Here is a 27,623-nt window from a genome sequence, read left to right as displayed (position 1 = left end):
CAATCAAACATACACAACTAATTTCCACAAGAAATTCCCCAATAGACTTAGTTGGGGGAAAAAAATACCGTACCCAAAGAAGGAACGACATGAATCAATTTTAAGCACAAATTGCAAGAACAATGTGGAATTGGGAAACAATCGTCAATTTTCATGAAATTAAAAGACCTTGGACGAAATTAGGGTTCAAGCATACAACCCAGAAAATCAAAATTAACCGAAATAAATTTAATCGGAACAACAAAACTAAACCCTAAAATTTTAATAAATCAAAATCATTGAATCTCAAAACAAGAAAAATTGAGAAATAAATAAATTTGAGGAGAAAAAGTACCCACTCTTGCTGAGAACGATGAGTTCTAGATGAGAGAAAAGAGCAGCGGAACAACATCGAGGGAGAGGAGAGAAGAGCAGGGGGCATCATAACAACCGAAGTAGAAGAGACGCCGGCGAGAAACTCAGGCGACAAAAATGGAGCGCAGCGGTGGTGGAGTTGGTGTAAGTTGTGGTGCGCGAAGCAGCATGGACAAGCAGAGAGCCAGAGAGAAGTAGAGAACTATTTTTTTATTTTGTTTGATAAAGAGAAGTAGAGAACTAGATAGGGCTCTAAAATTCTTTTTGACTTAGGCGGGATCTAAATATTGAAGAGTATGAAAAGATTTTTTTTTCAAATTCAATAAAAACTAAAAACATCCCTTTTAATTTTTCGGAGAGCTTAGTTATGAATATGGGTTAGGTAAATATTTGTGAGTAATTTTATTCTTCAAATTATGAATTAATTTCTCCGTATTTTATTAAGTGGTGCACTTTTTATAACTGTATCGTTATACGACGCCCGCGTACGTTAAAATCGCCCGCATTTTTATGTAAAATGACGATTATACCCTTATAATAATAATAATAATAATAATAATAATAATAATAATAATAATAATAATAATAATAATAATAATAATAATAATTATTATTATTATTATTATTATTATTATTATTATTATTATTTTAAAAACCAACAGCTACCGTTGATGATCATGTACCGGAATCAAATTTCCTTCCACTTTTTCTATAAACTATATGAATAGTTGAGAATATGATGTATAAATTGTGATTATTCATCACCTATTTATAGGGCGGGGTTATCGGAACTAGAAACCTACTAGGATTCAGTTTATCTAATTCAATTAGAATTGGCTTAAATTAAACCTTTTGTTTTTAATGTTTAGCTTAACAACTAACTCTAGTAGTTTTAGGAAAATAATCTAACCCGGCAAATCCTAAGAAATCAAGGATTCGAGGCTTGCGCGAACCACACACACGAGCAGCCCACGAGGGAGCTGCCCGCGCGCGCGGCCCTGCAGCGCTGGCGCGGCCAGCCTGCTGCCTCGCCTTGGCTGGGCCTGGCCTTGTGCTCGGCTGGGCCTGCCTTGGTGGGGCTGGCTGCTGCTGTGCTTGCTTACCTTGCGCGGACTTCGCTAGGCGCGGGCCTAGCTTCGTGCTGGGCCTTGCGTCTAGCAAGCTCGTCCGATGTTTATTTCGTACGTCACGATTCCAATTCATTTTCCAATTCCGAATTCATTTCCGATTCGAATAATATTTAATATTTTCGATTCCGGGATTAATTTTCGTTTCGAACAAATATTTAATATTTCCGATTCCGGCAATATTTCCATTTCCGATAATATTTTCCGATACGTACCATGTTTTCGTTTCCGGCAACATCTACGACTTGGATAATATTTATATTTCCGATAAGATCCATATTTCCGTTTCCGGCAATATCATCGTTTCCGGAGTATTCATAATTTGCCTTTTGACGATTTCAGCTCCCACTGGAACCGAGATCCATCGATTCCGAATATCTATAAATGGAGTATTTAATTCACTTAAATACTTGATCCGTTCACGTACTAGTTGTGTGACCCTACGGGTTCAGTCAAGAGTAAGTTGTGGATTAATATTATTAATTCCACTTGAACTGAAGCGGCCTCTAGCTAGGCATACAGTTCACTGATCTCGATCACTGAATTATAAACTTGCATAATTAATTAATACTGAACCGCATTTATTAGACTTAGCATTGAATGCATACTTGGACCAAGGGCATTATTTCTTTCAGTACGTAGGTTGTAGTCGGGCGTATAGTTATGAGTTAGTTTAATAACCAGGAAAAATGGTAGCATATGAAATGTTTCTTATTGTACTATATTAAATTATTTAGATATCAGTTAGGATTGTATATATTTATAATCGCATAAGACTATAAGAATATAATAATACAAGATTATAACATATAATAGTGATAGAATACCGTATTTAGTTCACCTTATTACTTATTTCATATCAAGTCATACCTGGCCGGTAATAAAAAATAAGTTTAAGTCAAATGTAAACCCATCTTTATATATGTACCAGATCTGTGTAGATCATGTACAAATCATAAACTATATTGTACAGTTCATGTATAAATAAAAAAATACAGATCATGTACAAATTAGAACCGATCTATACAGATCATGTCCAGATAATAACATATCTGTTTGGATTTTTTTTCCACATCATAATCGATATGTATAGATCATGTCTAGTCTTGATCCAATTTGTTTAGATCATGTCCAAATCAAAATCGATCTAGCTAGCAACATCATTTCCAGATAAAAATACTACTCTAGTAATATCTATGTGGCGCCTAATTAATTATCTATGTGGCACTTGATTTTTTTAATTCAAAAATAAATTAGAAATCTTATTTTTCATTGGCCGAAACCAATAGTAATTCAATTCTATGTAGCGCTCTAATATTTCAGAAAATATGTCTCCTTTATATTAAATTTAATTTTTTCCCCCAAATTGGAGTACGCCGGTAAGCGGGAGAATTTTGATAATCGCGCCTCTAAAACTTCCCCGTTCTCTGGTGAAAATATAAAGCTCCCACTCTCCTCCCTTAAGACGACGAACATATAATTCTTCTCTGATCCTTCACAGGCAATCCGACGAACTTGAACCTGCTGATGGTCCCGCCTTTTCTCGGGCGTCTGCACCGATGTCGGTCTCACTTCAGTAGCATCTTACTTTTTCAGATTTTTGTTCCTAATGGGTTGAGAAATTGGGGTTTTTATATCTATTTATTTTTAATTTTGGGTTTAATTTGGTTAAATTGAATTGAGGTCAGCACCCCATATGTTATATCGAATAAGATTTATTTGTTCAAACCAGTTATGTTTGATTTTTTGGTTAAATAAAATATAATATATTACTGTTTATGTCATAATTTAAACAACTCGAGAGACTATATATCCTACTCAGTCATAACCGGTTTCAATTTTAAAATCAAATACTCACTTATTTAGCTCACCCTTAATTATAAACTCTTATCTTTTAATTTTTTCAATTTTAAAAATCTAAAAAACGTTTAATCCTAGATTATAAACAATGGATTAAAATTGAGAACGGCGGTTTCCACCCATCTCATAAAATTTGGGAATGGCACCATAAACGAAAGAAAGGAGCTGGAGGGCGAATTTTTGGCGCCATTGACAATTGAGGAGTGAGAGCCTAAAAATTTCATTTGCCCATTAACAATTCACCAAAATCTTGAGCGCCATAACCCATCGATCCCAGCGATGTTCTGTTCCCTTCTGAAACCCCACCTTCTCCTCCACCTTCTCCTTTTACTCCTCCACCTTCTACCTTTATTCTCTCTCCTACTTCGGTCGTCCATGGTATCAAAGATAACCCTCCTCTTTTGGAGGATTCACCGGCGGAGATCCCCAACGATATTAAGCAGTGCGCTAGTTGTGGTGGACCTTCGCCGGAGTTGGTTTTCGATAGGTTGGTTTTTTCATTTTAATTGTACTGGAGTTTTGACGGTTGTGAGAGATGAGTGGCTTTGTAGGAACAATTATCAGCCATGCTCTAGCTCAAAGTCCTCCTTTCTCTTCTTCTTCTAAACCCAAATTCAAAAAGACAGGTAAATTTTGCAGAAATTGAAGTGCCCTTTTCTTTAATTTTGCCAATTTTGATCTTATTTGAAGAAATGCGCATTAATGGTTTTGAATTTGTCTTTAATTTATTTTTGGGTGTTTTAAAATTGCTGGGTTTTCCAAGTGTTGTTGATTCTTCAAAGAAAATCCAGAAGCTAAATTTGCAAGTTTCACCCCCATAGAGCTGGTAAACTCGTATTTTTTACATCTTCAAATATTTTACTGTCACATTTTATGAGTTTGTTAATTGACATTACTTTTGTATAATTTGTGTAAAAATTGTTATGGTCATGATTTTGTGTTAATATAGTTCATAGAGTGGTTTGAAATTGTGTATTATCTTCTCTATTTTGGTTTAATAGAAGCACTTCTTTGGTCATGGGCATTTCTTTTGACGTGCGTGCCTGCAGCTTAACTACATTCCTTGTGTTATTTGGGCTTGGCCTTGTTTTGTTCTCCTCTGTGATGGAGGTGATAGAGTCCTTAATTTCACAAAGATGCTCGATAGAGGATATAATCTTCGAGCTTTCATAGGAAGAATATGTTTCAATAGGAAACTTGGAAAATACTTACAATCTTGCCTCAGAAATTGATGTTGTATGTCTGATCTATGCTTCACATAAGAATAAGCAACTCTGTAGCATCATTTGAATTATATGGTTTCCTTTGATCTGAGCTCATTTTCCTGTTACAAATATGGGTTTATGGACATAGCTTCCAGACTTTCCTTGTTGGAGTGAGAAGATAAGACATTGGTCAATAGTTTCCTTTCAGGTGAAATGCATTGACTTAGCAATGGCCATCCTCTTTATGTGTTGGCTTCTGCTTTTCTTGGATGAGGGTTCTTCTACCAGCAAGCAGAAAGAACTTGTCATGCGTGTAGTATGAAGCCTTTGTTGAGTAAAGTTGATTCCTTTATAGTACTTTTGGGACTTGTATACAAGTGAATTTGAGTTGAGATATATTTTTTTCGCTCTCATTTGTATTACGAACATACTTTTAATCAGAAAAAATACATTTACCTATATGTTATTTGTTTGATTGGAGGCGCAAGCCAGCCATTAGCATAATCAAGGTTGTGCTTATGTTTGTCACAAGGAAACCTTTATATGCTGCCTTTGCACCCTACTTCATAGGGTTCTGTTTGAATCATAGAGCATTAATTATTGCCTTTGCACCCTGCTTCACATGTAATTCTTGTTGTTGCTAATGAATCATTTTCTTGTGCATTATCTGATGATTAGATGGCAAGGTGGTGCTGGAAGTCCACATAAACCGAGTATTATCTACAACCACAACAAGTACTACGTAGTTGCAATGATACTACTCAACTAAAACACTCCATTCGACAAGTTGCAGATGCCAAGGGAAACAATTCCTCGCGTTCTCTTCAGGCTTCCAACAATATAGTATGCATTTCTTCTCAGTTTTTCCATTTGCTTCAATGTTTGATATCAATGTATTGGTCTGTTCGTGCAAATTCTTTCTTCATGTCTTTTCTGTCACAGTGACACAACTTGACAGCCTGAAACAAGATGATGGTGCGTCTATGGTAATTTAAAGAAGCTTTATGCTATCCTTAAGTATCTTTCATGTAATCCTTGCTGCCTTCTGGATTTCCTTAAGTTGCTTTATGTGAAATTTTAAAGTCATTGTTCTTGGGATCGTTAGAAAAAGTGTTCAAATCCCTGAGACGAAATTCCTAAGAGTTCTCTTAGGAATTTCGTCTCAGGGATTTGAACTTTTTCTCAAATGAACTTGTGGACATCTTCAATGTCACAAGAACTTGTAAATGTTATGATGACTTATGGAAGCACGCAACTAGTTTTGAATGATATTTCTATATGCTTCTTTTCAGGTTGAGCTGGTAATCTTCGACCCTTTTTGGTCTTACTTTCTAATGTCAGTTGCTTTATGGGTTGCTATATAGTAGCCAAGCAGAACCTTATCAAGAGAATTTATGACTCAAATTTTGACTCACACCATTTTCTAAGTAAAGAGAGTAAAGACTGCTTGTGTTTGATCATACCTGCTTGTGTTCGATCTGGTCCTGTTTTCGACTGCAGATATCATACCTGCTTTTGTTTGATCTGGTCCTGTTCTCGACTGCATGTCATATAAAGTTGGTGATTGTCTATGTGCATGACCTTATTAAAATCTCATTCACTTCTTTTATAAAAGAATCTGAACAGGTAACCAGGCTATTTTTTCTCAAGGATATCTGAAGCTCGTTTAATTTGTATAGTAGATTTATTTTATTCTCCACCATACAAAGATATCATTCTTATGTTGTTATGGTAAAAACAAACACTATAACAACTGCAGATTATTATAGGATGGGATATGGAAAGTGAGTGTGAAAGAGAAACTAATGTTAATCTTTTTCTGTACTTCCTGTCTACTACAAGTGATTTTCTACTCGTTTCAAGGCCTTTGCTTCACTTCTTAACCTCTGTAGAATATTTTTACTTCTTGGTAGAAATTTCTTATTGCCTTTATTTTGTTTTCCTCTCTGAAAGAGGTATTTGTTGTTATATCTCTTATGGTTAATGGAAAATCTACAATTAGGTTTATTTTCTAAGTGCTTATTAGGTAGTTGGATAAGGGATATCCTTTGAAATTTTGAATCATACAATGATCATTGAATGAAATTAGTGTATGCAAGCATATCATTCAAATGAAAGTGTAAGTTATTAATTACATTCGATTTAATGATTCCAGTCTTTTTTAGAAGAATTTTCGTTTTGCACTTTTATTTCATTCTGTTTTGCACTTTTACAAGAATGATCAGAACTGTTTATTTTGTCACTACATTATGGTTGCAGATTATCTTTTGTTTGCAGTGATTTTAATTAATTTTTGTTGACTTTATGTCGAATTACGTGATTATAATTAGTAAACAAACCCCTATTTAATTACTCAAAACAAAAGATAATCAGTTCTGATCTTCATGAACGATTTGCAGGATATGGCTGTCTTTTATCTTGAACTTGCAATATACATCTTACGAATGTAATTTCTATTACGAATGCAGTTGGTTGGTTATGAATTGAAGAAGATCTATCTCTAAGACAACGAATAGTAGAGAGAGCTCGAACCATAAGTAGTAGCATGACTTGAATTCCAGCAACTGGACATCATCTTGTTCCTCTAAGAAGCAATGGATCATTGGCTATGTTCCAGCAGCGAAAGATGCTTAACATGTGTTCTGAAATCATGGCCAGCAGTTATATGTTTTTCTTATGCAGGATTGTATTATGAGCATCCATTAGAATGTTTGACTTGATAAAGCAGTTTTCAGTTCTACATTAGATGACAGATTTACCGTTACAGTTGAATACTGGAGTGCTTGTGTACTGTGAGTTTTGTCTTGTGATTTTTGGTTGAGCCTGTTTAAGGGTCTGACAAATGACAGAGCAGTGTTGCAGATGATAACAGCAAGTGGACATCATCTTGATCCTCTGATATTTCTCTCTTCATTCTAGAAACTTGGGATCAAAAGCTGTGCTATACTTGTGCATTTTGATTCAGTTACTAAAATGCATTGCTTATTGCAAAGAAATGCCAGTCATTGTCAGGCATTTTATTTAATTTTGGGGCTCTGACGTTTTGTAGATGTTGTAGCTAGGGTTGTTTGTACATGTAGTTGAACTCTGATGTAGCATCAACGAGAATGCAAGATTTTAATGGATATCTTTGTATTTTTCCAGCAAGATGTGTTCTTTATATATTTTAGAGAATGTTTTTCAGAAACTATTTTTAATTCCTGGGTTGTGGTTAAGTTAAATTTTATTTTGACATGATGAAATTATTATGATATGAGCGGAAGTTTCAATACGCTAATACTAATACTATTATATGAATTTTAACTTAATCATGATATTTTAACATTGTCCTTTGTTGTTGCATTTACCATGGAATTTCACGCCCGTTTTTTACGTAACATTTTAATGGATTAATTTTTTATATCTTGGGGGACCGTGTGCGCTAGCGCACGGTCCAACGACTAGTAAAATTAAAGTAACTTGGAAGAAATGTGCGAGAACGAGGAGCCAATATGTGAAGCGAAAAGGTGCAAAAACCCAAAATTGAAAGGTGCGAATTCACAAAAGTAGAGAGAAAGGGTAGGAAGAAAGAGAAAGGGAAATTTCATTAATGCTAAAAAAAAGAGGTTTTTGAGGCAACCATTATTTCATCAATGCTAAAATTTACTTTTTAGGGGCAACTAAAATTTAACTGATGCTAAAAACAAGTTTTAGAGGCAACCATTATTTCATTAATACGAGAAATTATTTTTAGGGGCAACATAAATTTCACTGATGCTAAAAAATAATAATTTAGAGGCAACCATTGTTTCATTAATGCTAAAAAGTACTTTTTAGGGGCAACGTAAATTTCATTGTCGCTAAAAAAACATTTTAGAGGCAACTATTATTTCATTAATGCTAAAAGTTACTTTTTAGGGGCAACTTAAATTGTGTTGATTCTAAAAAAACATTTTAGAGGCAACAATTATTTTATTAACGCTAAAAAGTACTTTTAGGGGCAACCTAAATTTCTCCGACCCTAAAAGTAACTTTTAGAGGCTACATAATTAACTAATGCTAAAAGACACTTTTAGAGGCCATAAAAAATGAATTGCCTCAAGGTGTTGCCTCTGTATCTAAATTTTCTTGTAGTGATGCTTATTCCGCGAACCTTAGAAATATATTCAAATGCATGGCACAAAACATTTTCGAAAATACCCTAGTCATGACACTATGTGGGTTTGAATTTAGAACTTGCACAAATAGAATTTCTACTTTTGTATTGTGACCACTTCGCTTTAAAGTTAATTCAAGGGAACCTAAGGCCGGTTTGTCCAAAAATTATCTTTGTTAAGCGTGGTGTAACCCGTATTTTGTATTTAGCATGTAAGGTGATGAAAGAGATAAACAAGTAAAGCAACATCAAAATGGGAAATAGATGCGTAATTAGTAAAATACATGACCACCTAGAAAGGGACTAGGTGGGAAACCACATTTCCTAGAGGGACTAGGCAAGTAAAGTTGCATAAATAGAAAGTGCGGAATTGAAAGGTGCAACATTTAAAGGCATTATTGAAATTGCAATATTGAAGTGCATAACCGAAAGGTGCGGTATTGAAATCGTACTATTGAATTTGAGATCCGAACGCAAAACGACTTCTTAAGAATAAGTGTGTCCGACACGGATGCAAGTCTAAAAATCTCAACTTTAGGTCAAGTTGCTCAACCCAAAGTGTCTTAGATTTTGAACATATTAATTGAACTTGAAATATTGAATCTTGAACATTGAACTTGTATATTGAAATAAGGAGTCTTGAATCTCAAAGATTAGATCTTTTATTGTTGAAAAGATTTCATCTTTGATTACTCCATGGTTTGAAAATGATTCTAGTTTAAGGAAGTGATTACAAACAACCTTAAACATCATTGAATCTTGAAACTTTGGAAACTTGAACTTGTATATTGAAAAATGGAGTCTTGAATCTCAAAGATTACACCTTTTAACATTGGAAAGGCCTCACCTTTGATTACTCCATGGTTTGAAAATGATTCTAGTTTAAGGAAGTGATTACAAACAACCTTAAACATCATTGAATCTTGAAACTTTGTATTTGTATCATAGAAAGTGTTGATTTGTAAGAGTATGTGATTGTTGCAAGTGACCCATTTAAGAATAAAAGTGCCAACCTTGCTAATCATTTTGAAATAGAAATCATAGAAACATTGTAGATTAGAATTGGGATTCGAAAATACCTAGTTAGGTTTAGGCTAGAATTCCTCTTGGAGCTCCCAATTGCTTAGAATTTTGAGATCTGTATGAAGTTTTTAAGAGTTTGTATTTTGAATTTTGAGGAGCAATTTTTCTATTACGACGTTTTGATTGTGTATTGCCTCCCCTAAAATGCTGAAAATTAGGGGTTTAAATAGGAAAATGAAGGGCTAAACGCCAGCTGACGCCAGCGTCCAGCGCAGCGGCTGCGCCAGGCGCAACTGACGTGGCACAGAACCTGCCAAACAAGGACGAAGATGCCGTCCTTGTGTTTGGCTTGTAGTGGGCGTACCTTTGTACGAATTGTACGTTTTTTGGCACGTATTCTTTCTTGGGATTAAGGAAGCTTGCGACTAAAAACTAGCCGTTTCCGGTTTTTTGAATTCGGTTTCACGGGACGAGGCCCGGCTTGCTCCGTTTTGTGGGTCGGCGCGCGAATTTGGATTGCTTAGTGTCATTTCGACTGGAAAAGGCCTTGTAAAACCAATGGAGTAGTCCATTTGGTGAGATTGTACTTGGATTTTGAAATTGATTTTTGGGAATTGTATTTTGTACCGAGTTTCGGAAAGGGAACGACCTCGGGGTTTGGACTTTGGCTCTTGGATTTTGGAATGTATTCTAGCAATTGGGACTTCCACACGGAGTTGTTCTAACCACCTAGCCAGGATAATGGTATCGTCATTATCCCAATGGGGAGACACGATTTAGGTGTCTACAGAAGCCCCCACTTTGACTCAGCATCCGGTGAGGAAAGCGCAAGTCAAAGTTTTCGACTCGGGACGGAGAATGATCAAGATGTTCTGCAATCAAGACCATCCTTTGTACGCCGGTACCTGCACAAAACAGGCGTTAGAAAAAAGACAGAGTCTACCTCCCTGTGGGTGTGACGACTCCGGTTTGTACTTGTAATGCTCTTCCGCCTTTGGTTTAGGACAAAGCTTGGCATCGAAAATTTTGAATCTTGGATTTTTTGAATCTTGGATTTTGAATTTTGAATACTCTGAATTAATCCGCTGGTGATGTGCTTCGCTGGGGACAAGAGCTTTTTATTGGCTCTTGAATTTCGAAATTTTGGCTGACTTTCTTGGAGCTTGGGTCCGTTTGGAGTCGAACGCCTGAATTCTTGTATTTTTTGGACTTTGTATTCTTGAGATATTCATCTGTTGGTGCTTGGAGATACAGGTATATACCCGCAATTTGGGAGGGTAGCATGATTTGATGTTTGATGCCTGGTGCAGAAAACCGTAGCAGCAAAGAACGTGCGATCAGCACGGAGGACCGCGCGCTGAAGATTCCGCGCATGCGGCAGCTCGGCGTCCGGCGCAGGGCTCCGCGTTTGGCGCGGGGTTGGGCTATAAAAGCCCCCTTCGCCGTGCCATTTTGAAGAGCAAACACTTCCCTTCTCTTGATTTTTCTCTCAAAGGTTGAATACTTTCCCCTTGGTCTGGTTTTTCTTGCCTTGTCCATGTAAGTATTTCATGTTTTTCTTATGAAATAATCTCTAGGATTGCATGTAACTTTGATTTTTGTACTTTGAAATGGCTATTGATATGATGCTTGTATGATAGTAGGCTTCTTGAATCTCGTAGAAAATTGTTTGATAGCCACTTGAACTTGAACTGTTGGAACTTGTAGAATTTGAATTTCTGTAGAACCTCGGGTTTTGAAAAAATTGCTCATTTGGAACTTGTAGAACTTCAAAATTTTCCTTGAACTTTTTACTTGGTATTTGTAGATAGTGGTCTCACTGGTGACCCTGTTGGGTCTCGTGGGAGAGGAGGCTAGGATGCCTAGATGTTGGCGTAGAACTTGCATTCCTGCTTCGGCATGGATAGCCTAGGCATTGGTGTAGAACTTGTATACCTGCTTCGGCATGGATAGCCTAAGCGTTGGTGTAGAACTTTTATACCTGCTTCGGCATGGATAGCCTAGGCGTTGGTGTAGAACTTATATACCTGCTTCGGCATGGATATCCTAGGCGTTGATGTAGAACTAGTATACCCGCTTCGGCATGGATAGCCTAGGCGTTGGTGTAGAATTTGTATGTTGAAGTAAAGGTCCCTGGCTGAATTTGCATTGCCACTGGGGATTTCTAGAATCTTGACTTTTGTACGGGCTAGTATAAGATAGCCCCCAATCTTGTATGTTGATATCTTTGTATTTCGATTGACTTAGTATGCCTCGTCACACCAGAGAAAGCTTGCTGAGTGTTCGGCGGTTCGAGGTGCCACGGAGGATGCTTCGGATGACGAAGCGGCGGCAACGAACGTCCTGGAGCCAGGCATGGTACCGCGGAGGGTGCCTAACTTTAACGGCAATGGCTGGAGGCCTTTCGATCTTGTGTTCCAACCGGAGTTTCATTTGTCCCAGCGGCCTCGCGCTGGTTTGGTGAGTCTTGTACTGTGCTTTGCTTTTTGAATTTGTATAGATTTTAAACTGATCTGCTCATCTGTAGGCTTATGGAGAGCCGTTGCGTACTTTTTGGTCCCTGAAGGACCTTCATGATGTTTTTTCGGTTGTCTATGACGACCCGGAGACTAGGGAGATCTGGTTGCAGACGGGCCTGGTTGATTTCTGGCGTGCCTTGGGGAATGCTCAAGGGAGGACGGGCGTCAAAGCCCGACTTCTGGCCCTGTTGGAGCGGTGGTGGGATACCACCAACACTTTTCATATGGCATGGGGGGAGATCACCATTACCCTTTTCTAGTTTTCTATGATCACAGGCCTTCCCTTCTCTTAGAGGAACGTGATTTTTGATTCTGATTTGAAGTGGTATTTGGGCGGTGTCAGGGAGTTGATAGGCCCTGTTGTCAACTTGATGGCTGATGACACACATGCTCTTGTGACGGTGATCATGGCCGCGATCCGCGGTGCGGACATATCTGCGGAGCAGAGGGTTCGGCTCTTCCTCCTGGCTCTTATGAGTAGAGTGATGGCCCCGAGCAGGAATAGTCCGGTGCTGGTTGGCTTCCTGGAAGCTTTGAGGGACTTGAGGGCTCTTTCGAGCTTCAATTGGGGTGGTCTGGCATACAACCACCTTTTGTACGAAATGAAGTATGCCTCTCGGACTTCACCGGAGAGCAAGGCGAGCATTGCTGCTTTGTGGAGAGTGCTGGAGGTATTTAGGACTCCTTGTACTTTATATTTTGTACTTGTATGTTTATATCTTGAATCTTGTACACATAGGATTTGACCTATGCTTTTTCTTGTCTTTTTTTGAAGATCTGGATGTACGAGCATTTCCCGAATTTGGCGCCGACTCGTACAGGGGTTGCGGCTTACCCATATGCTGCCTCTTGGATAGGAGCGGTGCGTAAGAGGATGTCTTTCGCGAGCTCCCGCAGAGCTTTGCGGGTTTTGCTTGTTGAGGAGGTATGCTTTTGTACTGTTCTGTCTTTTTGTATTTGTACTTGTATAGTTGCCTGCGTTGTCTGTTCTGTAGGTGGCTTGGCGTCCCTTTGCAGGTGTGCCTATTCCTGTTTCGGCCACACAGGCCCACTTCTTGTCTGAGCGACAGGTCTTGCTCCCGGGCGTGTACCGCAACATGTGGTATTTTGGGGAACGAGTGTCCCTTCAGCATAGTACGAGGGGCAGGCTTGTCTCTAAGGAGCCACCGGAGACCATGTTAGCGCAGGCTGAAGATGTCGCCCAATTCTATTTGGATGCTGGGGGCGATGTTTTTTGTCTCCCTTGGGAGAACTTTGTAGATAGGAAAGGCAGTCATGAGGGCCTTTTGAAGAGACTTGCTCCACCTGTACGCTTCGTACTGCCGGTGAGCTTTTGAATTTTGTATGTTGTACTCTTGTATTCTTGTATTCTTGTATAATCGGATTATTGCATGAGTGCTTGTAGGAGGAGGAGATCGACCCCGAGGATATTCCCTATGCTGACAGGGTTATCCGCTATGATAACTCGGATGGGGAGCAGGTGGAGGTGATCGTCCCTATAGCTTCTCCTCCACATCGGAGGTCGTATGATGCTGTACCGGAGCATTATGCAGCTGTAAGTACCGTTGTACTTTCTTGAAACTGTTTGTAATCTTGTATCTGGAAATTGATTTTGAATTTTGTATGCAGGCGCCTCGGGCGAGAGTGCGTCGCTGGATGCTTGTAATTGATTCCTTGAAGAGGCAGTGTGCCAAACTGACCCAGAAGCTTACTGGTCGGGACAGCGAGGTGCATTCATTGACTGAGAAATTTGTATTCTTGAAACTTGAATATGGATGACTAATTCTTGAATTTTGAATTTTTGTATAGGAGCGTTGTCGAGGTCGCAGAGGTTCCGTTGATAGGGAGCCCCAGGTGGAGACTTCGTTAGGGCAGGCGGGACCGAGCTTAGGTCCTGGTACTAGTACTCATCAGAGGTATTCTGATGTTGATAGGGGAGCTATTCCGTTTGTATATGCTGACCCCACCAGGCATTCTTTCGGAGGTCAGGGCAGTTCGATGCCTTTTGCGCCGCCCTCTGGCCCTTACTTCGGAGCGATAGCTCTCAGCCTTGGAGTGCAGAATCTTAGGCTTATTGGCAGGAGATGGAGCGGGTGCGTCAGGCCCAGGCTTTTGAGATGCAGCGCCAGTTCATGGCGTTCTCGCAGCCTTATCTGTATCCTTCCCCTCCGCAGGGAACCTATCGTCCTCCCGGTACTCTTCGTATTTCGGAGCAGGAGCCTGCTACGCTGGGACGGAGCTGGATCAGGATCTGGAGCGCTATAGGAGCCGAAACAGAAGCAAGGAGCCTGTGGTTGACATTACGGCTGATGATGACTCGGACTGATCCTGCATGGTAGCGAGTTCCATCTTGCCTTGGTTGGATTTAGTATGGATTTTTTTTGTATGGATTTTGTAGGTTTGTATTTGGAACTTGAATTTTGTATGGTTTTATGGTTTTGAACTTGAATTTTGTAAGGTTTGGAATCTTTGGATCTTGTATGCGTTGTGTGTGCTTTTGAAATTTGTAGCTATATGTATGCATGAAAAATTTTGCAAAAACTTTGCCCATTTTTTCGGGTGTACGTACGCACTATAAGCCCCCACTTTGACTGAGGTTTTTTGGTTAGAAAAAGCGCAAGTCAAAGTATATTCAACTTTTGCTGATGTAGAGACTCATGAAAAAAAATTTGCCCATTTTTTCGGGTGTACATACCCACTATTAGCCCCCACTTTGACTGAGGTTTTTTGGTTAGAAAAAGCGCAAGTCAAAGTATATTCGACTTTTTCTTATGCATATGAAGACTCGACTTAGGACGCCGATCTAGGACTAGAATGCTTGAATTTGGAACAGATTGACCCGAAAAACGGCATGAAGCGCTGACTCGGACTGCTTGAAATTGTGCGGCTCGCGGCTTTGGAATCTTGAATTATTGGGGCTGCACTTAGCTGTCCAAAGCTATATAGAGTGCGTACTCGGAATAATAAAAGGGACGGTGGCCTCGTCCTTGTTGCAGACCCCTGCGCCAGGCGCAGGCTTCGGCGTCCGGCGCCGGCGTACTACCATAGGGCTGGTTTTTGTATAAATAGGGAGCTTTCCTGATCATACTTTGCATCAATCCTTCCCTGCTTTTCTTTGCATACTGCTTCCTCACGAAAAAAAGAAGGAATATGGCCATGTCTTTTGAAAATGCCTTGAACTCTTGGCTTGGTTCGCTAGGCAAGATGGAGAAAAGGGAGCTTGGTGGCATGCATGTACTTCATTCTTGCTAGTGTACTTCATTCTTGCTTCTCTGGAGGCTTAGGATCCAAATCATCATGTCTTCCTCTTTGGGAATAATGAGGTATGTCCCCTCCCTGAAGAGTTTAGTGCTATACTGGGGTGGCCCATTATGAGAGAGCCATGCCTGCCTAGTGTTGAAGAACACTTTTTCTTGGGCTTTGAAAGATATTTGGGCTTGAAGCCCCAACTTTTGAGTGCTGTTGTATATGGCAGAGGGGTGGATTTGTCCCTTCTTACTACTTACTTTGCTGGGCTTGGTGTCCCCAAGGTTTTCCGCTTGAGGGCCTTGAGTTTTTGTATCTTTGCTCGTTTCCTCTTTTTGAAACAGGGGTTTGGCAATGGCGATGCCTCCCCAATAGAGATTGTAGAGCAATTTTCCAGTGGTATGGACCCAATGCCGCTTGTGATTGGCGAACCATTGATGGGCCTTGATATGTTGAAGTCAGACCCCTTTTCTTTGCCGTCGGAAAGTCCGGTATTACTCCAAGTAAGGATCTGGAGCTTTCTTGTATATTTGAAATCGTACTTGTATTTCGAATATTGGATTTTTAATTGATTTCCTTGTATACTCCCCAAGGTCTGGCTTATGGAGAGATTTATGCTGTTGGCACCACCGGAGAACATGGAAAGCTATAACCGAAAAGGATTCACTGTGCGGCCCATGATGTATGGCCGACTTTCATTGGATGAGTGGCGCTGCGCACTCTCTAGGGTTGAATCTTATATAAGGTGGGTAGTTCCTTGGTGGGGAAATACCGCTATGAAATATGCACCTGGCTCTACTGCTTTGAGGGCGCCGAGCCTTACAATGTTGGTCTTTTACTTGCCTGCTCGAGTGATGGACAGTACAGCTTGAAACAAGAAATCCCGGACTGTGCTGAAGAGAATCCGAAACCTGTTGTACTGAATGCTGATCGAGTTGAAGTTTGGAGGCGGTATTGGGTTGCCAAACCATTCTTGAATATTTAGTCCCCACCTGAGCCAGTTACTCTGTCTGCGGGGTATATTGTATGGATGAAAGGCCCAAGCCAAAGGGACATTTCTTTCTTCAGACCAGCAAGAGTTCGAGGTTCTAGAGCTAGACGCCCTGCATCAACTGATTATGAGGAAGGTGACGGGAGCGTGGCCCGTCCGGTGCTTGACCGGTCTGAGTCCAAAGGAGGTTCGTCATTCTCCCGTCTTGGAAGACTAGCAAGTTCCTTCACCCGCCCCTTGGGCAAGGGAAATATTGATGATTGATTGCGAGAAGAGCTGGGGGATAGTACTCAAAGTGCCAAGACTCGAGAGCATAGTCGCCCGACCCTAGATCTTTGTAGGCTAAATGTGTTTGAAGTCGCGTTAGCAAGAATTGTGTTTTGGAGGCTGTTTAGAAGATGTGTTTAGAAATTGTGTTTAGTGGAAGTGAAAAGGCTTTGAACTTTGCTTCACTTGATCCCAACCTTGCATTTGAATTAGCTTTGAAGGCTTTAGAGCCAAGTTAAAAGTTATTTAAATTCCGCTTGAACATTCACTCCCCCAAACTTGAATTTTTTCTAGGGTTTCTAAGTTTTTCTATCTCTTCTCTCTCGAGCTTGGGCGCACGTTAAGGGGTTTGCACTAACATACGCCACCCTCCATTGATGGAGAAGAAGAAGAAGGCTAGCCCGAATATTTCTACGACGAATATTGCTACGAAGGTTCCTACATTGGGTTTGCACACTCCAGTCACCAATATTGCTCGAACTAATGCTCAAATCGCAAACCCAGATAGCAATGCTCTGGTTTACGATTCAGATGTTGAAGAGTTGATGCACTCTCCCCTTGTTCATCCATCGGCTGGTATGATTCCGCGCAAACTTCATGATACTATCCTGCAATTGAATCGTAATTTGGGGATTGTGGGTAATAATCTATTGGTTGGAAATCCTAACCCATCTCAGGGGAATGGGGAATGTGTTGTTAATGGCAATGGTGGGGATACTATTGTGGATTCCAGAATAGTTGAACCTCCAATTTCTGGGAATATCATTAAGGAACCCTGGAAGAATTTGTTTACTGGGTCTAAAATGGCATCGAAAGGGGTTTCACTGTCCTTTGTAACACCTATCATTCAGGAAGGGAGGAAAATTGCGCAATTGCAGGAAAATGAACTAAGTGAACTGACTGAGAAATGGATGTCCTCCATGGTGATGTATGTGGTGGGGGATTCTCCCACCATAGCTTCTTTAAAGAGGTATATGGAAGGGATGTGGAACCCTATTACCCAACCTCATGTGTTTTTTCATGATGATGGTTATTTCATCATCAAGTTCAAGAATATAGAGGATAGGAATCAGATCATAGCAGGTGGCCCTTATACTTTCTATGGCAAGCCAGTGATTATGAAGCCTTGGACAACAAATTTCAACTTCTATGAAGAAGTTCTTAAGGTTATCCCATTATGGGTGAAGTTTCCCAATTCGCCACTTAACTGTTAGGGGAGTGACTCCTTAAGCGGGATTAATAGCTTGTTGGGTGTACCACTTTTTGCTGATGAGTGTACCACTAGGAAAGATAGGGTGTCTTTTGCTCGAGTCTTGATAGAGATGGACATCACTAACCCCTTGCCTGATCATGTGTGGATAGAGGAATCAAACGGAAAGGTGTTGAAACAAGCAATCACTTATGAATGGATGCCAAAATATTGTAAGGTCTGTTGCAGTGTAGGTCATGATTGTGAAAAATAGCCTAAACCACCAGTACCAAAACCAGTAACAAAGAAGGTGTGGGTCCCAAAGGTTGTTCAAAAACCAAATACAGTGGCCAACTAGCAGGAACAACACAACACTTCTACTGTTGCGCATACTCCTGTGGTGTCTGCTCCCATTGTGACTGAACCAACTCCATGGAAAATTTTGACAAGGAGAACTAAGGGACCTTCTAGAATGAGGAATCTGAGTCCTTGCAATCCTTTCACTGTGTTGTCTGCAGAATTGGGTTTCAAGGAGCTATCAGGAGGAGAAATGGAGATGCATAACCAAACAGAACCCCCTAATGAAGAAAGTTAATCTTTGTAGCTGGAATGTGAGGGGACTTAATGATCCTATTAAGGTCCCAGAGGTAAAACACTTACTCAAAATTTATAATATTCATGTTGTACGTAGCTCTTTTAGAAACCATAGTAAAAGAAAACAACTTCAGTAGAGTTGCTAGTAAGTTTGGGAGAAATTGGAAATGGGAAAATAATTACACCAAGAATCCTAGAGGTAGAATCTAGGTAGGGTGGAAATATCTTGATGTTGATGTTCATGTGTTGCATGTTCATGAGCAATTTATTTACTGTGAAATTAGGGATAAAAATGGGGTGGTTGATCTGTATATTACACTGGGGTGTATGGTCTTCACTCAATTGACACTAGGAAGAGTTTGTGGAGCTCTCTCACTACACTTAGCTCAAGTGTGGGTGGGTATCCTTGGATCATTACCGAAGACTTTAACTCACCTCTGTATGATGATGATAGAATTAATGGAGCTTATGTATCAGCAGCTGAAGTGAAGGACTTCAATGACTTCATCACAGTTCTTGGTCTTTGTCCTTTGAAAAGTGTAGGGCATTACTTCTCTTGGCACAAAGGCAATGGAGAAGGAAAAATAGCAAGTAGAATTGACTGGTGTTTCGGAAATGCTGCTTGGATCCACAAGTTCAGTAATTTCCAAGTGGATTATTTGAATCCATCCATCTCTGATCACCCCCCTTTATTGATAAACTGTTTGCCAGATAAAGTTGAGGGGGGAAGACCTTTCAAATTTCTTAATTACCTTGTTGAACATAGTAACTTTCCTTCCATAATTCAATCAGCTTGGAATGAGGAAGATCAGTCTGGTACTCCCATGTTCAAGCTTTGGTGTAAGTTGAAAAAGGTCAAGGTTGAACTTAAGAAATTGCATAGAGAAGACTTTTCTGGTCTAACTGAGAAGATTTCTATTGCTAGGAGTGAATTAGATATTGTTCAGCAGAGTTTGCAGACTGTCAGTACCCCTGATTTACTCAACAAAGAAGTTGTTTGCATTAAGAAACTAAGACATTGGCTGAGAATTGATGAGATAGCATTGAGACAGAAATCCAGGATTCAGTGACTCCAATTAGGTGACTGAAATAATCACTTCTTCTTCTCCACTGTGAAGGAGAGGGCCAGGCTTAACAGAATTGCCATTCTGTATGATGACAATGGTACTAAATTGGTTGAACCTGATCTAATTCAGGCAGAAATTCTGAATTTTTATAAAAAGCTTCTTGGCACTTCTGCCACTACCCTTCCTTCTATTCATATCCCAACTGTGAGAAATGGTCCAAGGCTTAATACTCATGCTAGACAGGAGATGTGTAGGGATGTTACTGATGCAGAAATTAACGTGGCAATGCAAGGGATTGGCAATGATAAAGCCCCTTGACCAGATGGACTAAATGCAGTCGTTTTTAAGTAAGCTTGGCCCATCATTAAGCAGGACATTTACAAAGCTGTGAAGAGTGTGTTTGCTACCAATTCAATGCTCCGTCAATACAATTGTACTTCCATCACCCTCATTCCTAAAATTCCTAATCCAACCAGAGTTAAAGAGTATAGACCAATAGCATGCTGCAATGTGGTGTACAAACTTGTCTCAAGGGTTCTTACTGCAAGAATGCAAGGGGTTATTGGTCAGGTTGTGAGTGAATGTCAGTTTGGTTTTATCCATGAGAGACAAATCTCTGATAATATTTTGCTTGCTACATAATTGATCAAAGGGTACACTAGAGCTCATTTATCTCCTAGGTGTATTCTCAAGATTGATTTAAAGAAAGCCTATGATTCTATTGAGTGGCCTTTCTTGGTTAGTGTTATGACTTCTTTGGGTTTTCCTCAGAAGTTTGTGCAATGGGTGTATACTTGTATCTCCACTGTCTCCTACAGTGTGATCATAAATGGGAAACCATGTACACCTTTCAAAGCAAAAAAAGGGTTGAGACAAGGAGATCCCATGTCTTCTTTTCTCTTTGCAATTGGTATGGAGTATCTATCTAGACATCTCCAACAACTAAGGTATCAACCTGATTTCAATTTTCATCCAAGGTGTGAAAAGCTGGTCCTCACTCATATGATGTGTGCAGATGATCTGCTTCTGTTCTGCACGACAGATCCAATCTCTATTGATATGATGTTATGTGCTTTTAAAAAGTTTTCTTTGGCTTCTGGTTTGGAGGCTAATATGGACAAAAGTAATATCTATGTTGGGGGTGTGTATGGGCATGATAAGGTTGCTATTTTGACTGTTGTCAGTATTCCTGAAGGTGCTTTCCCCTCCAGGTATCTTGGTGTTCCTCTTACAACCAAGAAACTAAAGTACAATCAGTGTAGGCCTTTAATTAAGAAGCTGTTGGCTAGGGCTAAAACCTGGACTATCAAGCATCTTTCTTATGCAAGCAGGCTCCAGTTGGTTCAAACAATTATGTTGAGTCTTCAGTCATTTTGGTGCCAAATTTTCATCTTGCCAAAAACAGTGATCAAAGAAATCCAAGGGTTCTACAGGGTGTTTATGTGGACAGGCAATACTGATCCTTCAAAGAAAGCACTAGTTTCTTGGCACACTTTGTGTTTGCCCAAAGTAGCAGGTGGTTTAAATCTCAAATATATGTGTTTGTGGAACAAAGCAGTTGTTGCTAAACTGCTTCGGGCTATAACATATAAGAAAGATAGGCTTTGGTGTAAATGGGTTCATTCCTATTACATAAAGGGGAGGGATATGGGGAGCACTCATTGGCCTAACATGTCTTGGCCTTTGAGAAAGATTTTGAACTCTCGGAATCTGGTGGGTAATATTGGAGGGTGGTCTGCAGTGTGTAAGAATTGTGTCTTCTCCATTAAAACCATGTACCACTTGCTGATGGGGCCATCTGATAAAGTTAGCTGGAGGAGAATTATTTTCCATAACAAAGCTTCCCCAAAAAGTCTGTTTATTTCTTGGTTAGCTATTTTGGGGAGATTTCCTACTCTGGACAGACTCATCAAGTGGAAAGTAGTGGATACAAATGTGTGCCCAATGTGCTCCTGTGTGCCTGAATCTGTCCTGCATCTGTTCTTTGAGTGTTGTTACTCAACAGCTGTTTGGTCCCATGTGATTGTTAGCCTTCAATTTCATAGACCTGCTTCCCAACTGGATAATGAAGTGGTGCAGATAACAAGAGCTGTTAAGAGGTCTGGTGATAGGTTTAAGCTGCTCTTGATGTTCTTTGCAGAGTGTATTTATGGCATTTGGTTGCAAAGAAATGCAAAAGTTTTCACCAAATCCTGCAGAAGCCCTTATGATCTGCTGAGAGAGATTAAGTATAGAGTGGCATGTAGAGCTACTGATCAGCAACAATCCATTCTTCTGACGTAATCTTGTAGGTTGTTTGGTTTTGTTTGTGTTTTTGGCCTAGTGGTCTTGTGTTGCTGATGTCTGTTGCTTTTGGCCTTTTGGCTTTGTAGCTTCTGTTGTTCTTTGGGCTGTTGTGGCCTGCTTTCCATTTGTAAGCTAGTGTTCTAGCTTCTTTTACCCTTTGGTAATAATATAATATTATTTGCCAAAAAAAAATTCCGCTTGAACATGCTATGCTTTTGAAATTGCACATTTGGAATAAAGACAACAACAACAATTGAATTTTGAATTTTGATTTGATTTTTAGGATTCCTTTAATTGAGGAATTTTGAATTTTTTTTGTATTAAAGTGGCCGGGCCTCGGAATGAGGTTGCCTACGTGTCCCGTTAAGGAATCAGGCCGAACGTAGTTCTAACTTACAGAACTTTTTGAACTTGACTTTGAATTTTGAAACTAGGAATTAGATGTAGAACTTCTTGAGCTGATCGAGGTTCGTCAAAGAACGGAACTTAGTTCCATCGACATCTGTTAATTTGACTGCTCCCCCTGAGAGGATTTTCTTGATAATGTATGGTCCTGCCAAGTTGGGTTTGAATTTTCTTCTTGGGTTCATGACGCTTTTGCGAAGGGCTTTCAGGACAAGCTCGCCTTCCTTGATGTTTTGGGTTCTGACCCTGTTGTTGAAATGTCTGGCCACTCGGCGCTGATAGACTTGTACATGGTGAGCGGCTTGAAGTCGACGCTCATCGAGCATGATTAGCTCATCATATCTTACTTGTACCCATGCAGCTTGTGGGATTTTTCTTTCGAGGACTATCCTTAAAGAAGGTATCTCCAGCTCGATAGGTTGTACTGCTTCCATTCCATAGACCAATGAAAATGGGGTTGCTCCCGTTGAGGTGCGGATTGAAGTTCGATACCCCTATAATGCAAAGTGCAGCTTCTGGGGCCAGTCCTTGCAATTGGTTGTCATTTTCATGATGATGGTTTTGACGTTCTTGTTAGCTGCTTCGATTGCCCCATTAGTTTGCGGCAATAAGCCGAAGAACGGTGATGTTGAATTTTGTACTCGGTGAATAGATCTTCACACTCTCTTTGAAAATGGGTTCCCTGGTCACTAATGAACTCGTGAGGAACTCCGTATCTGCATATGATGTTTTCTTATATGAACTGGGCCACTTGCTTGGAACCCAACACTTTGAATGACCTGGCTTCGACCCATTAAGTGACATAGTCGATGGCGACCAGTATGAACTCATGACCCCCGGTGCCTATTGGAATGATTTTACCGATGACGTCGATACCCCAAGCTGAGAGTGGCCATGGTGATGACTGAGAATATAGCAAGGACGGGGGAATGTGCTTTAGATTCGTACACTTTTGGCAGGTAGGACATTTCTTGACAAAGAAGTAGCAATCCCGTTCAAGGGTGGTGCAATAATATCGGTCCCTGACAACTTTGAGGGCCAAAATCTTCCCATTCATGTGGGTACCATAGACTCCGGCATATACGGTGTCCATGAATCTTTTTACTTCGTACCTGTCGACACATCTGAGATTGGGGCCGCTAGGGGACTTCTTGTATAAAATGCCGCCTTCTACGAAGAAATTGGTTGATGGTAGTCGTAAAGCCCTCTGACTCTTGCTTGAAAAGTGCCGGGGATACTCAGAGTTTTGCAAATACCTTTTAATGTCTGTAAACCAAGGCTCATCTCTGTCAGACTCGATGTCGTCAATAGCATGGACATATGCTTATTCTTGACGTGTTTCAATTGTAAGTGGCATGTCAGCCTTGCCATTTGGAATGTTGATCATTGAAGCCAGCTTTGCTAGTGCGTCGGCGAATTGATTCTCCTCTCTCGGGAGGTATGTGTAGCGAATCTCTTCTACTTGCTCAGACAGCTTTTTAAGGTAGGATTGGTAAAGAGCCAAGATTTCGCTCCTTACTTTTCATTTGCCGGAAATTTGATTAATGATCAGGGAGGAATCCCCGTACACTCGAAGTTTCTGGACACCCAATGCTAAGGCGGCTTCCAGGCCCATAATGCATGCTTCATATTCTGCCGCATTGTTTGTGACGTTGAATTGCAGCTTTGCTGACATAGGAATGTGAGTGCCGTCTGGGGCTACTAGAATTACTCCAACACCACATCCGTTTTGATTTGAGGCACCGTCAAAGTGCAGCGACCAACTGTCGTCGCTTGTCATTAGGATTTTCTCGTCGAGTAAGTCATAATCCTCCTCTTCTGCCTCGATGGGACAGCTGGCTAGGAAGTCTGAGACTGCTGAACCCTTAATAGATTTTTGAGGGGTGTACTTGAGATCGAATTCTGCTAGCATGACCAACCATCTGGACAACCGTCTGTTGAGAGATGGTTTTTCAAATAAGTACTTGAGAGGATCCGCTTTGCTAATTACATGCACTGTCTGGGAGAGCATGTAGTGTCGTAGTTTATTTGTGGCCCAAATCAAGGCGATGCTGAGTTTCTCGAGCTGAGTGTATCTGGTTTCGTATTCGATCAACTTTTTGCTTATGTAGTATACGACATTCTCCTTGCCTTCAATCTCTTGGGCGAGCATGGCCCCTACTGCTGAATCTGTCGTTGTAAGGTAAAGCCTGAGGGGAATCCCTGGTATGGTTGGCTTTAGCACTGGCGGGTTGGAAAGGTAGTCTTTGATAGTGTCAAACGCATGTTGACAGTCCTCGTCCCAGAATTTGGGCTCACTCTTGCGGAGCTTTCGAAATACCGGTTCACAGATCATAGTGAGCTTTGAAATGAACCTGCTGATGTATTGTAGTTTGCCGAGGAAACCCCGAATTTCTTTCTCATTCGCTGGCGGTTTCATCTCTAGAATGGCCTTGATTTTTGAAGGATCAGCCTCGATGCCCCGAGAACTGATGACATATCCGAGCTACTTGCCTGACGTTACCCCGAATGCACATTTTTGAGGATTGAGCCTCATATTGTATTGCCTGAGCCTATTGAAGAATTTTCGGAGTACCGAGGTATGCTCATGTCGCTCTTTGGATTTAACGATCATGTCGTCGACGTATACCTCGATTTCCCTGTGAATCATGTCGCTCATGATGGTTGTGGCTGTTCTTTGATATATAGCCCCCGCGTTCTTCAGTCAGAACAGCATAACTGTATAGCAATATGTACCCCACTGAGTGATGAAGGTTGTTTTCTCCATATCCTCCTCTGCCATGGGAATCTGATTGTAGCCTGTATACCCGTTCATAAAAGAGAGTAAGGCATGATTTGCGGTGTTTTTGACCAAGATGTCGATGTGAGGCAATAGAAAACCGTCTTTAGGGCTGGCCATGTTAGGATCTCTGTAATCAACACACATTCGTACTTTGCCGTCTTTCTTTGGAACTGGGACGACATTTGCAATCCATTCCGGATATTTGGCTTCTCGAATAAACCCAGCCTCTAGCTTCTTAGAGACTTCTTCTTGAATTTTGAGGGAAACGTCCGGTTTATTGCGACGGAGTTTTTGCTTGAAGGGTTTTGAACCTGGGATGAGGGGAATTGTATGCTGACCGATGCTTGGATCAACCCCTGGCATATCATGATATGACCATGCGAAGAAGTCTACGTACTCTGAAAGTAGCTTGATAAGATCATCCCGCTCTGCTTGAGATAAAGTCAAACCAATCTGAACTAGTTTTGGATCACTACTGTTAGAAAGGTTAACTTTTTCTGTTTCCTCAATTATGGGCGTCCTGTTTTCATGATTTTCAATAGATTTTAGTATTTCAAGGTCAGTTTCTTGTGAAGAAAAGTTGTTTGGATTAGAAGTGTGTTTTGAAATTGGACTTGAAGAATAGGAGGAAATTGAAGTATTATTGAAATTAGCAATCATTACATCGATAGCTTTAACTTGAAGTTTGCTCTTGATTGATGCAAGACTCTAGCCCTAGACTCTTAGAGTCATCACTAGACTCAGATCAAGACTCATCCTCTAACTCGGACTTGCTCATTATAGATCCTTCGCCCACAGTAATCTTGAACATTTTTCCATTTGGAGCAGATATCTTGAGGGACTTCCTCCAGTCATTGACCATCTTCTCACTTGGAGTAATCAGCTTAGACGGGTCAAAATCTTCGATTTGAGTGATCATTTGAACCATAGTATCTTCAGGAATGATCGATGTTACTTCTTGGCCGAACAAGAGACCAAACGCTGATGAATCAAGGCATTCAGGGGTAGCCTTGTTTTGTATCAGAGGGGCTGAAGGAAATAATTCCCTTGGTCCAAGAATGCATACAATGCTAAGTCTAATAAATGCGGTTCAGTATTAATTAATTATGCAAGTTAATAATTCAGTGAGATCAAGTGAACTCTATGCCTAGCTAGAGGCCCCTTCAGTTCAAGTGGAATTAATAATATTAATCCACAGCTTACTCTTGACTGAACCCGTAGGGTCACACAAATAGTACGTGAATGGATCAAATATTTAAGTGAATTAAATACTCCATTTATGGATATTCGGAATCGACGGATCTCGGTTCCAATGGGAGCTGAAATCGTCTAAAGGCAAAAATGAATACTCCGGAAACGATGATATTGCCGGAAACGGAAATATGGATCGTATCGGAAATATAAATATTATCCAAGTCGTAGATGTTTCCGGAAACGGAAACATGGTACGTATCAGAAAATATTATGGGAAATGGAAATATTGCCGGAAACGGAAATACTGCCGGAATCGGAAATATTATCGGAATCGTAAATTATTTCCGGAATCGGAAATATTAAATATTTGTTCTAAACGGAAATAAATTCCGGAATCGGAAATATTAAATATTGTTCGAATCGGAAATGAATTCCGGAATCGGAAAACGAATCGGAAGCGCGACGTACGAAATAAACAACGGACGAGCTTGCTAGACGCAAGGGCCCAGCACGAAGCCAGGCCCGCGCCTAGCGAAGCCCTCGCAAAACGAGCAGCAACAACAGCGCAGCCCGCCTAGCAAGGCAGGCCCAGCCAAGCGCCAGGCAAGGCCAGAAGCAGCAGCGCCCATGTTGTGGGCCGCGTGACTGCCTGCTGGGCCGAGCCGCGCGCGCACAGCACGCCCTTTGTGGGTTGTGCGTGTGTGTGTTGTATTCGTGCATGCTTCGAATCCTTGTCCGATTAGTTGTTTTCTTAAATCCACTAGTGTTAGTCGTTTAATTAAACACTAAAATACAAAGGATTAATTTAAGCATAATTCTAATTGAATGAGTAAATTGAATCCTAGTGGATATCTAAGTCCGATAATTCCTCCCTATAAATAGGTGATACATAATCACAATTTGTAACACGTCAATCATAAGTATTCATATAGTTTTAAGATTAAACTAAGCTTAATAATTTGCCAAATAATTTAGTTCGAATAACATAAAACCTTAGACTATATTCTAGTTAATTGAATCTAAGGCGGACCCGAACGTGTTGTGGACTATCTATGGAGGGACGACACTTGGAGTCCTAAACTTGTCCTTGTTCGGTTCTTGAGCAGCTAGGGAAGGCACGCGTCACATGTATGTATCCTAAATTATGCTAATTGACTATGTGGCAATTAATTTGGATTCCTGGCTTTATGGTTTTTCCGCGTGAAATATATGATTTATATTTGTCATAACCTAACAGTGGTATCACGAGCCGCTAATTAATTCCATAATCAATTATAGTTAACATGGTTAAATTTTATAAATTCGCAATGAATTAAAGGGGTGATTAATTTCGTTGATTGTAAGTAATTGCAACTTCGTTCGATTATTTAATTATATGT

This window comes from Spinacia oleracea, chromosome 4 (assembly GCF_020520425.1).
Source record: "Spinacia oleracea cultivar Varoflay chromosome 4, BTI_SOV_V1, whole genome shotgun sequence".
Taxonomy (NCBI): domain Eukaryota; kingdom Viridiplantae; phylum Streptophyta; class Magnoliopsida; order Caryophyllales; family Amaranthaceae; genus Spinacia; species Spinacia oleracea.
The sequence above is the reverse complement of the archived record's forward strand: the minus strand, read 5'-3'. Positions refer to the sequence as shown.